Source organism: Choloepus didactylus, chromosome 3, assembly GCF_015220235.1.
Source record: "Choloepus didactylus isolate mChoDid1 chromosome 3, mChoDid1.pri, whole genome shotgun sequence".
NCBI lineage: Eukaryota > Metazoa > Chordata > Mammalia > Pilosa > Megalonychidae > Choloepus > Choloepus didactylus.
In genome coordinates, this window is record NC_051309.1 from 134,411,006 (window position 1) to 134,423,982 (window position 12,977).

A 12,977-nucleotide genomic window follows, 5' to 3' on the forward strand; every position below is an offset into this window, starting at 1 on the left:
GATCTGTTTCTGAGCTCTATTTTGTCCCACTGTGGTCTGTCTAGAATTATATCATTTTCACACTGTTTTTACTATTGTGATTTATAGTATGTCTTAATATCTGGGGTCTTATTTTTCTGCCTGATAAGACACAGTGGGATGGCTTAAAAAACAGGAGTTTATTGGCTCACCTTTTGAGTCTAGGAGAAGACCAAAACTGAAGTGTTAGCAAGACAGTACTTTCTCCTTGAAGACTGGTATCCTGGGGCCTTGGCTAGCAATCCTTGGGTCTTGGACTTTTCCATCACATGGCAATGCACGTGGTGGTACCTCCTTGGGTCCTGGACTTTTCCATCACATGGCAATGCACGTGGTGGTACCTTCTTTCTCTTCTGGATTCTGTTGACTTCCAGCTCTGGCTCCTCCCCATGGCTATCTCCCTGTGGCTTTCTCTGTAAGGCCTCCAGTAATAGAATTAAGACCCATCCTGATTAAGTTGGCCACGCCTTGACTAAAAATAACATCTTCATGAGTCCTATCCACAATGTGCTCACACCCACAGGAATGGATTAAGATTAACATGTTTTTCTGGGGTACACAATTCAATCTACCACATCCGGTAAGGTAAATCCTTCCGATTTATTTATGTAGGCTACTGTTGACTTATACTACATATTTATTCCTAAATATTTTTAGAGAAAATTCATTTCAATTTACCAAAAATATACAACTAGCATTTTGATTGGGATTGCATTTAGAATATGTAGAATAATTTGAATATAATTGACATTTTTTATGTTTTGTTATCCCATCCAAGATGATGAAATGTCTTTTATTGATATTTTTCTATTAAAGTTTTCTCCATAGAGGTCATGTATGTTCTTGTTTAAGTTAATTCCTAGATAGTTCATAGTTTTTGTGAATATTGCAGATGGTATCTTTCATTAAATTGTATTTTGATTTTTCTTTTTGTAGGTTAGCAATCTTATCCAACTCTCTTATTTATTCTAAGAGATTTATTTTAAAGCAGTTTTATTAAGATATATTCACATGCCACAGTATCCATCCAAAGTATGCAATCCGTGGCTTTTAGTACAATCACCGAGTTGTGCATTCATCGCCACAATCAATTTTAGAACATTGTCATTACTCCAGAAAGAAAAACCCCATACCCCTTAGCAGTCACCAGTCAATCCCTCTATCCTTCCCCAGCCCTATATAACCAGTGATTTAATTCTGTCTCTATAAGTTTATTTATATTTAATTTCACGTAAATGGAATCAAACAATATGTAGTATTTTGTGTCTGGTTTCTTTCACTTAGCATAATTTTTAAAAAATTATAATCATTTTAATTAGAGAAGCTGTAAGTTTACATAGAAGTCATGTAAAAAAGACAGCATTCCCGTATACCCCTCTATTGACACTTTGCATTGGTGTGGTACCTTTGTTACAATTGATGAAAGAATGTTAAAATATTACTGTTAACTTATAGTCCATAGTTTATATTCGGTGTATTTTTTTTCCCCATAAACCACCGTATTATTAACACCCTGTAATAGTGACATACATTTGTTAAAATTCATGAAAGACCATTCTTATGTTTGTACTATTCACTACAGTCATTGTTCTAGTTTGCTAATGCTACTGGAATGCAAAACACCAGAAATGGATCGGTTTTTATAAAGGGGGTTTATTTGGTTATAAAGTTACAGTCTTAAGACCATAAAGTGTTCAAGGTAAGCCATCAACAATTAGGTACCTTCACTGGAGGATAGCCAGTGGTGTCCGGAAAACCTCTGTTAGCTGGGAAGGCATGTGGCTGGTGTCTGCTCCAAAGTTCTGATTTCAAAATAGCTTTCTCCCAGGATGTTTCTCTCTAAGCTACAGTTCCTCAAAAATGTCACTCTTAGTTGCTCTTGAGGTGTTTATCCTCTTCACTTCCCTGGAGCAAGAGTCTGCTTTCAGTGGCTGTCTTCAAACTGTCTCTCAGCTGCAGCTACTCTCTCAGCTTCTTTGCATTCTTCCAAGTGTCCCTCTTGGCTATAGCAAGCTTGCTCCTTCTGTCTGAGCTTGTATAGTGCTCCAGTAAACTAATCAAGGCCCATCCTGAATGGGCGGGGCCACACCTCCATGGAAATTATACAGTGAAAGATCTTGCCCACAGTTCAGTGATCACATCTCCATGGAAACATCCAATCAAAAGTCTGCAACCAAATCAACACCAGTATGTTTCCTGCCCACACAAGACTGCATCGAAGATAGTGGCATTTTGGGGGACATAATACATCCAAACCAGTACAGTCATCGTCCACAGCAGGGTTCACTGTATTATTTAATCTCATGTTTTATCTTCTAACTTTACTTCTTCTAATATACATGACCCAAAACTCCCCCTTTCAACCACATTTCCAAACACAATTCAACAGTGTTATATACACTCACGGTAATGTGCTACCATCACCACTATCCATTTCCAAACATGTAGAATCAACCTAAATATAAGTACTTAACAAATTAAGCATCAGCTCCCCAGTTTCTAACTCCATTTTATCCCCCGGTAACCTCTAACTCGGTGAATTAGCTTATTCTAATTATTTCATGTCGGTGAGATCATACGGTATTTGTCCTTTTGTGTCTGGCTTGTTTCACTCAGTGTAATGTCCTAAAGGTTCATCCATGCTGTCACATGCATCAGGACTTCATTCCTTCTTACAGCTGAATAATATTCCATTGTATACATATACCAACTTTTGTTTATCCATTCATTGGTTGATGGATACTTGGGTTGCTTACATCTTTTGGTGGTTGTGAATAATGCTGCTATGAACATAGGTGTGCAAATGTCTTTTTGAGTCCCTGCTTTCAGTTCTGGGTATGCACCTAGTAACAGGATTGCTAGATCATATGGCAGTTCTGTACTTAGCTTCCTGAGGACTGGCCAAAGTATCTTCCACAGTGGCTGCGCCATCATACATTCCTACCAGCAGTGAATGAGTGTTCCTCCTTCTCCCCATCCTCCACTTGTAATTATCTATTTTTTTTAAATACTGCCCATTCTAGTGGGTGTGAACTGGTATCTTATTGTGGTTTTGATTTGCATTTCCTTGGTGGCTGATGATGTTGAGTATCTTTTCATGTGCTTTTTAGCTATTTGTATTTCTTCTTTGGACAAATGTCTATTCAAGTCTTTTGTCCATTTTTTAAAAATGCATTTTTATTGAGATATATTCACATGCCATACGGTCTTCCAAAGTATACAATCAGTTGTTCACAGTTTCCTCATATAGTTGTGTATTCATCACCACAATCAATTTTTGAATTTTCATTACTCCAAAAAAAAAAAAAAAAGAATAAAAATAAAAGTAAAAATACCCAAAACATCCCATACCCCCCATCTCTCCCTATCATTCATTTACTTTTTGTCCCTATTTTCCACTCATCTGTCCATACACTGGATAAAGGGAGTGTGAGTCATGAGGTTTTCACAATCACACGTTCACACTGTGCAAGTTATATTGTTATACGGTTGTCTTCAAGAATCCAGGCTACTGGGTTGCAGTTCAACAGTTTCAGGTATTTCCTTCTAGCTATTATAATACTCTGAAAACTAAAAAGGGATATCTATATAATGCATAAGAATAACCTTCAGGATGACCTCTTGACTCCATTTGAAATCTCTCAGGCACTGAAACTTTAATTTGTTTCATTTCTCTTCCCTCTTGGGTCAAGAAGTCTTTCTCAATCCCATGATGCCGGGTTCAAGCTCTTCCCTGAGAGTCATGTCCCATGTTGCTAGGAAGATTTACACCCCTGGGAGTCAAGTCCTACGTAGGAGGGAGTTTTGCCCATTTTTTAATCTGGTTATCCTTTTATTCTTGGGTTGTAGGATTTCTTTATATATCCTGGATATTAAACTGTTATCAGATATGTGGTTTCCAAATATGTTCTCCCATTGAGTAGGTTGCATTTTCACTTTCTTGACAAAGGCCTTTGCACAAAAGTTTTTAATTTTAGGAGGTCCCATTTATCTGTTTTTTCTTTTGTTACTTCTACTTTTGGTGTAAAGTCTAAGAAACCATTGCCTATCATAAGAATTTGAGATGCTTCCCTATATTTACTTCTGGGAGTTTTATGGCCCTAGCTCTTACATTTGAGTTAATTTTTGTATATGGTGTGAGACAGGGTCCCTCTTTCATTCTTTTGGATATGGATAGCCAGCTCTTCCAGCACCGTCTATTGAGGAGACTATTTTGTCCTAGTCAAGTGGACTTGGCAGCCTTGTCAAATATCAATTGGCCATGGATGTGAGGGTCTGCTTCTGAACTCTCAATTTGATTCCATTGGTCAATATATCTGTCTTTATGCCAGTACCATGCTGTTTTGACCACTTTAGCTTTGTAACATGCTTTAAAGTCAGGTAGTATGAGTCCTTCAACTTTGTTCTTTTTTCAGGATGTTTTTGGGTATTTGGTATTTTATTTATTTGCATTGTCTCTCTTTTTTTTCATTGTCAGTCTGGCTAAAGGTTTGTCCATTTTATTGATCTTCTGAACATAAAGAAGAACCAACTTTTGGTTTTGTTAATTCTCCCTATTTTTTTTTGTTCTCTATGTCATCTATTTCTGGTTTAATCCTTGTTATTTCTTTTCTTCTACTTGGTTTAGGATTAATTTGCTGTTCATTTTCTAGCTTCTTCAGTTGTTCCATTAGTTCTTTGATTAGAGCTCTTTCTTTCTTTTTAGTGTATGCATTTAGAGCTATAAACTTCCCCCTCAATACCGCCTTCGCTGTATCCCATAAGTTTTGATATGTTGTGCTCTCATTTTCATTTGTTTCTAGATATTTAGCAATTTCTCTTGCTATTTCTTCTTTAACCCACTGGTTGTTTAAGAGTGTGTTGTTTAACCTCCAGATATTTGTGAATGTTCTAAATTTCTGATGGTTATTGACTTCTAGTTGTATTCCATTGTGATCAGAGAATATGCTTTGAATAATTTTGATCTTTTTAAATTTATTGAGGCTCGCTTTATGGCCTAGCATATGATCTATTCTGAAGAAAGTTCCGTGAGCACTAGAGAAGAATGTGTATCCTGGCGATTTGGGATGTAATGTTCTATGTATGTCTGTTAATTCAAATTCATTTATCAAATTGTTTCGGTTTTCAATTTTCTTATTGATCCTGTCTGGTTGATCTATCTGTAGGAGAGAGTGATGTATTGAAATCTCCCACAATTATTGTGGAAACATCTATTGCTTCCTTCAGTTTTGCCAATGTTTGTCTCATGTAATGTGGGACACCTTGATTGGTTGCATAGACATTTCAGCTTCTTGTTGAATTGTCCCTTTTATTAGTATATAGAGACATTCTTTGCCTCTTATAACATCCTTGCATTTATAGTCTGTTTTATCTGAGATTAATATTGCTTCTCCTGCTTTCTTTTGGCTCTAGCTTGCATGGAATATTTTTTTCCATCCTTTCACTTTTAATTTCTTTGTGTCTCTGGGTCTAAGGTGAGTCTCTTGTAAGCAACATATTGATGGTTCATATTTTTTTAAATCCATTCTGCCCTTCTATATCTTTTAATTGGGGAATTTAATCCATTCACCTTCGGTGTTACTACTGTGAAGGCATTTCTTAGATCAGCAATCCTATCCTTTGGTTTTTGTTTGTCAGATATATTTTTTCCCTTTCTTTATTTCCTTTAACATACCCTTACTAAAACTCTTCAGTTCTGAACCCTTCTCCATACCTCTCTCTCTTTTCTGTGTTTCTCTGCTGGTAGGACTCCATTTAGTATCTCTTTTAGGGGAGGTCTCTTAGCAAATTCTCTCAGCATTTGTTTGTAAATATTTTAAGCTCCCCCTCAAATTTGAAGGAGCGCTTTGCTGGATAAAGAATTCTAGGCTGGAAATTTTTCTCTTTCAGAATTTTAAATATGTCATACCACTGCATTCGTGCCTCTGTGGTGGCCGCTGAGTAGTCACTACTTAGTCTTATGTTGTTTCCCTTTTATGTGGTGAATTGCTTCTCTCTTGCTGCTTCCAGAACTTGCTCCTTCTCTTCAGCACTTGACAATCTGATCAGAATTTGTCTCAGAGTGGGTTTATTTGGGTTTATTCTGTTTGGAGTTTGTTGGGCATCTATGATTTGTGTATTTATGTTGTTTAGAAGGGCTAGGAAGTTTTCCCCAACAATTTCTTTGAATACTCTTCCTATACCTTTACCCTTCTCTTTCCCTTCTGGAACACCAATTATTCTTATATTTGTGTGCTTCATGTTGTCCATCATATCTCTGAGATTCATTTCAAATTTTCCAATTTCGTTCTCCATTCATTCTTTTGTACTTTCACTCTCCAGAATCTTTCTTCAAGTTCGCCTCCTCATTCTTTGAGTTCATCTAATCTGCTGCGATGTGTTTCCAAGATCTTTTTAATTTGATCAGCAGTTTCTTTTATTTCCATAAGCTCATCTATTTTTTTATTTGCTCTTGCAGATTCTTCTTTATGCTCTTCTAGGGTCTTCTTCATGTCCTTTATATCCTGAACCATGGTCTTGTTGTTTGTGATTACTTTTTTGAGTAATTGCTCCAAGTACTGTGTCTCCTCTGGTTTTTTGATTTGGGTGTTTGGATTATCCATATCTTCTGGTTTCTTCATGTGCTTTAAAATTTTCTGTTGTTTTTGGCCTCTTGGCATTTGCTTATCTTGATAGGGCTTTTTTAGGATATGTAGACTTATTTAAACAATTATCTATAATTTGTCAGAGCCACAGGTTGGTGGAATTCACTTTCCCTGACTTACCAGCAGATGGCGCCCCTGAGCCACCTATTACCCTCAAGCCAGTTCTCTCCAACTTCATCAGTGCAGCTAGTGGGGTTCCAAACCTTGTGGAGGTCCAATCTGCGCAATATGGACTGCCAGCCCTGAGGGTTTAGGGGGTACACCCTGAGCAGTTAGGCAGGGAAGATGGCTTTAAGACCAGAACTCTCCACCTTTTCTGGAGTCTTAAAGCTGTTGTATGAGTCCAGCCCATCAGCTTAGACTCTCCAGTCTCTCTCTGCTGCGGGCCCATAAGTCCCTGGAACCTCTGTGTAGGACCCTGCCTCCAAGCTGTGTACTTTGTGAGGCTCTGTGGAGGAATACTGCTCAATGTCATAGGTGAGCGGAATTTCCAAGGGAAGCTCTCGCCCATGGCACCGTGAAGGGGTGTCTCCTGGCCAGCTGAAAAGATGGCTGTGTGGGGCGTGGTAACTTCCCACTTCTGCGGACCCCACCAAGCTCTAAGACAATTAGCTGTGGGTGTGCGAATGGCTATTGTCCACATCAGATACTGAGGTGGGTGCCCGGGGTATGGAAGGCACTCCCTGCCACGCCCGTGTGCGCGGCTCTTGCTGCCAGATCCGCAGCTGCTTTCGGGGGTTTTAAATTAACCTGCCTCCAAACACTGACCTCAGGTTTCTTCCCACTATGGCACAGCCTCTGTTTCCCCAGCAGCCTCATTCACTCAGTTCCGAATGCAGACTCTTGGTTTCACTAAGTGCACAGTCACTGTGGATGTAGCAGACCTTGTCCAGCTGGTACAACCCTGGAACTGGTATTCTGGAGCACTTTCTGTCTTTTATCTAGTGTTTTTCATGGAGAAGTATTTTGCTCTGTCTCTCCTGATCTGCCATCTTTTAACCTCTCTATCCTTCAGCTATTACATGTCATATCTTATTTTTGTCTCTCTTTTACCTTTTAATAATCTTAGTAGTAATAATCTTCATTTATACACTCTACTTCAAAGCTTCTCTGTCCTGTCTTTTCATTTTAGCCTACAGAAATCCCTTTAATATTTTTTGTAGGTCAGGTCTCTTTTGACAAACTCTCAGTTTCAGGATGCCATAAAGCAAGTATCGACAGTATTTCAAAATGTGGTTTCATACAGACCTTGTTCTCTGACCAAAATTCATTTCAGTTAAAAATCAATTCGTTAAAAACCACATAGTTTGGAATTAAAAAATTCTAAATAACTAATTGGTCAAACTATAATATGCAAATGAAAAGCTCTTTTGAATTGAATGATGAAAATATGTCAATTTATGGTATGCAGCTAAAGCTGTGGTTACAGGGAAATATTATTATTGGGAATTCTTCTGTTAGAAATGAAAAAATGGTAAAAAAAAATAATAATAATAATGAGCTGTACATTCAACTTAAGAAACCAGAAGGATTTAATGAAGATTGGAGTAGAAATTAGCAGAGTAGGGAAAAAACAAAACACAAAAGAGGTAGAATGCTTTTACGTACTATTCTATAGTAAGTGCCCCCACTTCCCCACCCACTGCCAACCATAATCCACTCCCACACTCCCAACACCCCTTCATAGTCATTGTGGATTCTGGAGTTACCTCAACCTCTATTCAGCTTTTCTTGTTGATCCCAGTGCTCCCGTTCGAAGCCCTTCTTGGGCAGATCTTTGATGTTCTTTACAGAATAATTCTCAGGGCTTTATTGAGGAGGGAAGGCAAAATGTTTGCTGTAATTTTTAATCTAGGCCCCATCTGCTTACAGTCTTTTAGTTACCCAAGTCATCTTTCAGGTCACTCTTAAATCATATCTCTTCTTCCAAGTTTTTTTTTTTTTTTTCTATTTGTTTTGCTGTTTACGTTTCTTGCTACAGACTTTCTTTTGACATTTAGTGATCTTTAGGTGTTTTCTCATACTCGAAAGTAGAGCATCCTAAAAATTGATCAGATATTCGGAACCATTGTGGGTTTGTGAGCTATGGGCTTCAGTGTCTTGTTCTTCAGGGACCATTTTCTTGGGGAACCCCTGCCACTATCTTCAGGTTTTTCCTCTTGGGTTGGGAGATTTCTGGGAGAAGGATCTTTTAAGCTCTTTTTTCTGGCAGGTATAAAGTGGCTGTAAATTTGAGGAGCAGTGGGAGGAAGGGGGATGGAGTTGAGGTCTCGCTTAATTACCCTATTCAATATGGTTTCCTTGCTTTTAACTGTGCTTTGTGTCCCTCAATTCTGAAATTCTTGGTGTTACTTAATCCAGAGGTTACATCCTCTGGATGCAGGAGTCAGGAAGGAGTACCTGACTCCATGTAGTTGTGGATGGAATCTTGGGGACCTAATTGCTCCCTAACAGACTTCTAACTTAAATCTTCCATTTTAATCCTGACTTTTAAATTTTTTTCAGAGTTTATTTGTGCTGCCCAGTATTGAGTCCACTCTCCCCAGCCCGTGTGTGTATGTGTATGTGTGTGTTTTCAAACTCCTTCCTCAAATGAAAATAATTGGTCTCCCTTATTGCATGATATAATAAACAAGAAAATTATTAGACCATGTGCTGGTTTGAATGTATTATGTCCCCCAGAAAAAGCCATATCCTTTGATGCAATCTTGTGGGGCAGACATAATAGTGGGGATTAAGTTGGAACGTTTGGATTAGGTTGTTTGCATGGAGATGCGCCCCACCCAACTGTAGATGATAACTGATGGGATATTTCCATGGAGGCGTGGCCCCACCCATTCAGGGTGGGCCTTGATCAGTGGAGCCATATAAATGAGCTGACTCAAAGAGAAGTAACACGGAGCGCAGCTGTGAGTGACGTTTTGAAGAGGAGCAAGCTTGCTAGAGAGGAACGTCAAAAAGCCATTTTGAAACCAGAACTTTGGAGCAGACGCCAGCCACATGCCTTCCCGGCTAACAGAGGTTTTCCAGATGCCATTGGCCATCCTCCAGTGAAGGTACCCGATTACTGATATGTTACGTTGGACACTTTATGGCCTTAAGACACTAACTGTGTAGCCAAATAAACCCCCTTTTTATAAAAGCCAATCCATCTCTGGTGTTTTGCATTCCGCAGCATTAGCAAACTAGAACAGACCACTTCTCTTGTTTCTATTTTTGGTATTTCAGTACTGATAAGATTGAAGTATGTGGTCCAAATTAGAAATACAGACAGGTATTGCCAGATAGTCATTTGGGATATGAATAAGAGTCAGGATCTTCTGTTCTTTTGATAAATTGCATTTACATTAGATTTTTTAAAAGACCACTTAAATTTTTTCAGGGCACCAGGTGCTGTTTAATATAACATAACACTATATTACTGAAGTTTTCTTTTCTTTTTTAATACTACTGTCCCATTTAACTAATAAGTATATTGGGCAGTGAGACAACCTAATATAACATGTACTTTTATTTTTGTGTCAAGAACTATAAAAGTTCTGATAGTTTACCCTATTTGCAAGTTTCTAAGTCCCTGCAGTCAAAGGACAGAATATTACTCACAGCAACAGAAGTAGCCAGAATTTGTAGCATTTGCCCCAGGTTCCTAATTTCTAAAATGTTTTCATTTCGAAAAGTTATATAAATATTCTCAAAGAGTGACACAAAGAGGACTGGGTGATATCAGAGCCCACACAAGGATGCACCGCAGGAGGAAAATTCTGAGCTTAGGGAAACCAAATCTTTGGTTTGCACAAATGGGCAATGTGCCGGTTTGGATGAATTAATCTCCCCCAAAAGCCATGTTCTTTAATGCAGTCTTGTGGGGGCAGATGTATTAGTGTTGATTAGGTTGGAATCTTTTGATTGAGTGTTTCCATTGAGGTGTGACTCAATAAACTGGGCGAGACCTTTTATTAGATAATTTCTGTGGAGGTATTACCCCACCCATTCAAAGTGGGTCTTTATTAAATCACTGGAGTCCTATAAAAAGAATTCACGGACAGAAGTTGCTTAGAGCAGCTGAAAGTGACATTTTGGAGCTGCAGCCAAGAAAGACATTTTGAAGATGGCCATTGAAAGTAGACTTTTGCTATTCCAGGGTTTGCCTGGGGGAAACTTAAGAGAATACCCTCAGACACCTAGAAAGAAATGTCCTGGGAGAAAGCCATTTTGAAGTGTAACCTGGGATCGGCAGATGCCAGCCACGTGCCTTCCCAGCTAACAGAGGTTTTATGGATGCCATTGGCCTTCAATTGTGCTAATACCTTAATTTGGACATTTCCATGGCTTTCAGACTGTAACTTCATAACCATATAAACCCCCTTTATAAAAACCAATCCATTTCTGGTATTTTGCATAATGGTAGCATTAGCAGACTGGAACAGGCAGTAAACACATAAGTCCTTTGCTTCAGTGGGAGACACTTATCTATCTTTATATGCCTATATACAAACATCCTTCAGAAGATTGTCTGGACCAAGGGAAGAGAGATTTAGTTGGTGCAGGATCTATATTTCCTAAACGATTTGACTCGTGCAGTTTGTTCAAATACCATAATTACATGGAACTTTTAATACGAAGTGAGACCTGGTAGGTTTGCATAGGTGAGATAGTGACACATCCCAGAGTAATTGAACAGAGAGTAAAAATATATATGCAGGCCCCCCTGAGGAGGTGGGGGAAAATGCAGAGGTGTTGGGCTTCCTCACCTGGATTGTTCCTGATGTTCTCACAAACTTTGAGGACTGGCGGTTTGGTGTGCCGAGCCCTCTATCACAGGACTTGCCCTTATGAAGCTTGTCACTGCAAAGGAGAGGCTAAACCTGCTTAAAATTGTGCCTAAGAGTCTCCCCCTGAGTACTTCTTTGTTGCTCAGATGTGGCCCTCTCACTCCAGCTAACCCTACTTGGCAGGTGAACTCACTGCCCTCCCCTCTACTTGGGACCTGACTCCCAGGGGTATAAATCTCCCTGGCAATGCAGGATATGAATCTGGACTCAATATCATGGGATTGAGAACATCTTCTTGACCAAAAGGGGATGCGAAGTGAAACAAAGTTTCAGTGGCTGAGAGTTTCCAAATGGAGTCGAGAGGTCACTCTGGTGGGCACTCTTACGAACTATATAGGTAACCCTTTTTAGGTTTTAATGCATTGGAATAGCTAGAAGTAAATATGTGAAACTATCAAACTGCAACCCAGTAGACTGGACTCTTGAAGACGATTGTATAGCAATGTAGCTTACAAGGTGTGACAGTGTGACTGTGAAAGCCTTGTGGATCACACTCCCTTTATTCAGTGTATGGGTGGATGAGTAGAGAATGGGGACAAAAAACTAAATGAAAAATAGGGTGGGGGGGCTGATGATTTGGTGTTCTTTTTTACTTTTTCTTATTTTTACTTTTTCTGATACAAGGAAAATATTCAAAAAATAGATTGAGGTGATGAATGCACAACTATATGATGGTACTGTGAACAACTGATTGTATGCTTTGGATGATTGTATGGTATGTGAATATATCTCAATAAAATTGATTTAAAAAAAAAGATTGGAGCAGAAGCAGTTAATGCTTTTACTTGCAAGATAAGCAGAAACACACAGACATGAAGAATTGTCTTTCAAAATTTTGAAAGACAGAAAAACCAAATGGCTGTTTATAAGATAGGTCTAAATAAGTGACATAGATTTTCAATTGGAGGGACTATCTTAAATTTTTCCTAGGAAATAGTGATATATCTATATAAATCCTCAATTTCCTCTTATGTAATTTTTTTTCTCAATTAGACTAGTATGTTAGAGAACTGCATGAATGTTAGACTCACACCGATAGTTTTCTCAGAAAGATTAGTATGGATCTGTTTTTTGTTTTTTGTTTTTTTTTTTAAGTGTCTTTGTACTACTTACTGTTTTTTCTTAGTAATAAAAGATACCCAACATTCTGTTTGGGGAAGTTTGTATCTGCCTTCCTTGCATCAATGCTTCTGTGTCTATATAAAGTTTCAAATACATGAAAAAAATTTAAAAAATGAAATATCATCCTAATTTAGTAAAAATTCATGGAGATGTAATGTTTTGGACAAAAAGGCTAAAAAAATGATGGAGCTAGCTGGCGTTCCAGTGCAAGTTCAGATATTCAGTCTGGATTTCTAAGAGGTCTCTGGAACATAAATGTAGCACCTCATTAAAATAAACATGTAGGATCTTCATTGCCCTCTAGACTAGAGGTCTTTGTCTCAGATCCAAAGAACTCTAAATCTGGCAACTGGGTGATGGG

At 38.4% G+C, this 12,977-nt stretch overlaps 1 protein-coding gene across 2 annotated transcripts in view; it reads left to right on the top strand.

Moving 5' to 3' along the window:
• SPATA5 (spermatogenesis associated 5) overlaps window positions 1-12,977 on the top strand; it is a 449,967-nt gene that overhangs the window by 48,930 nt on the left and 388,060 nt on the right. The window lies entirely within an intron of this gene.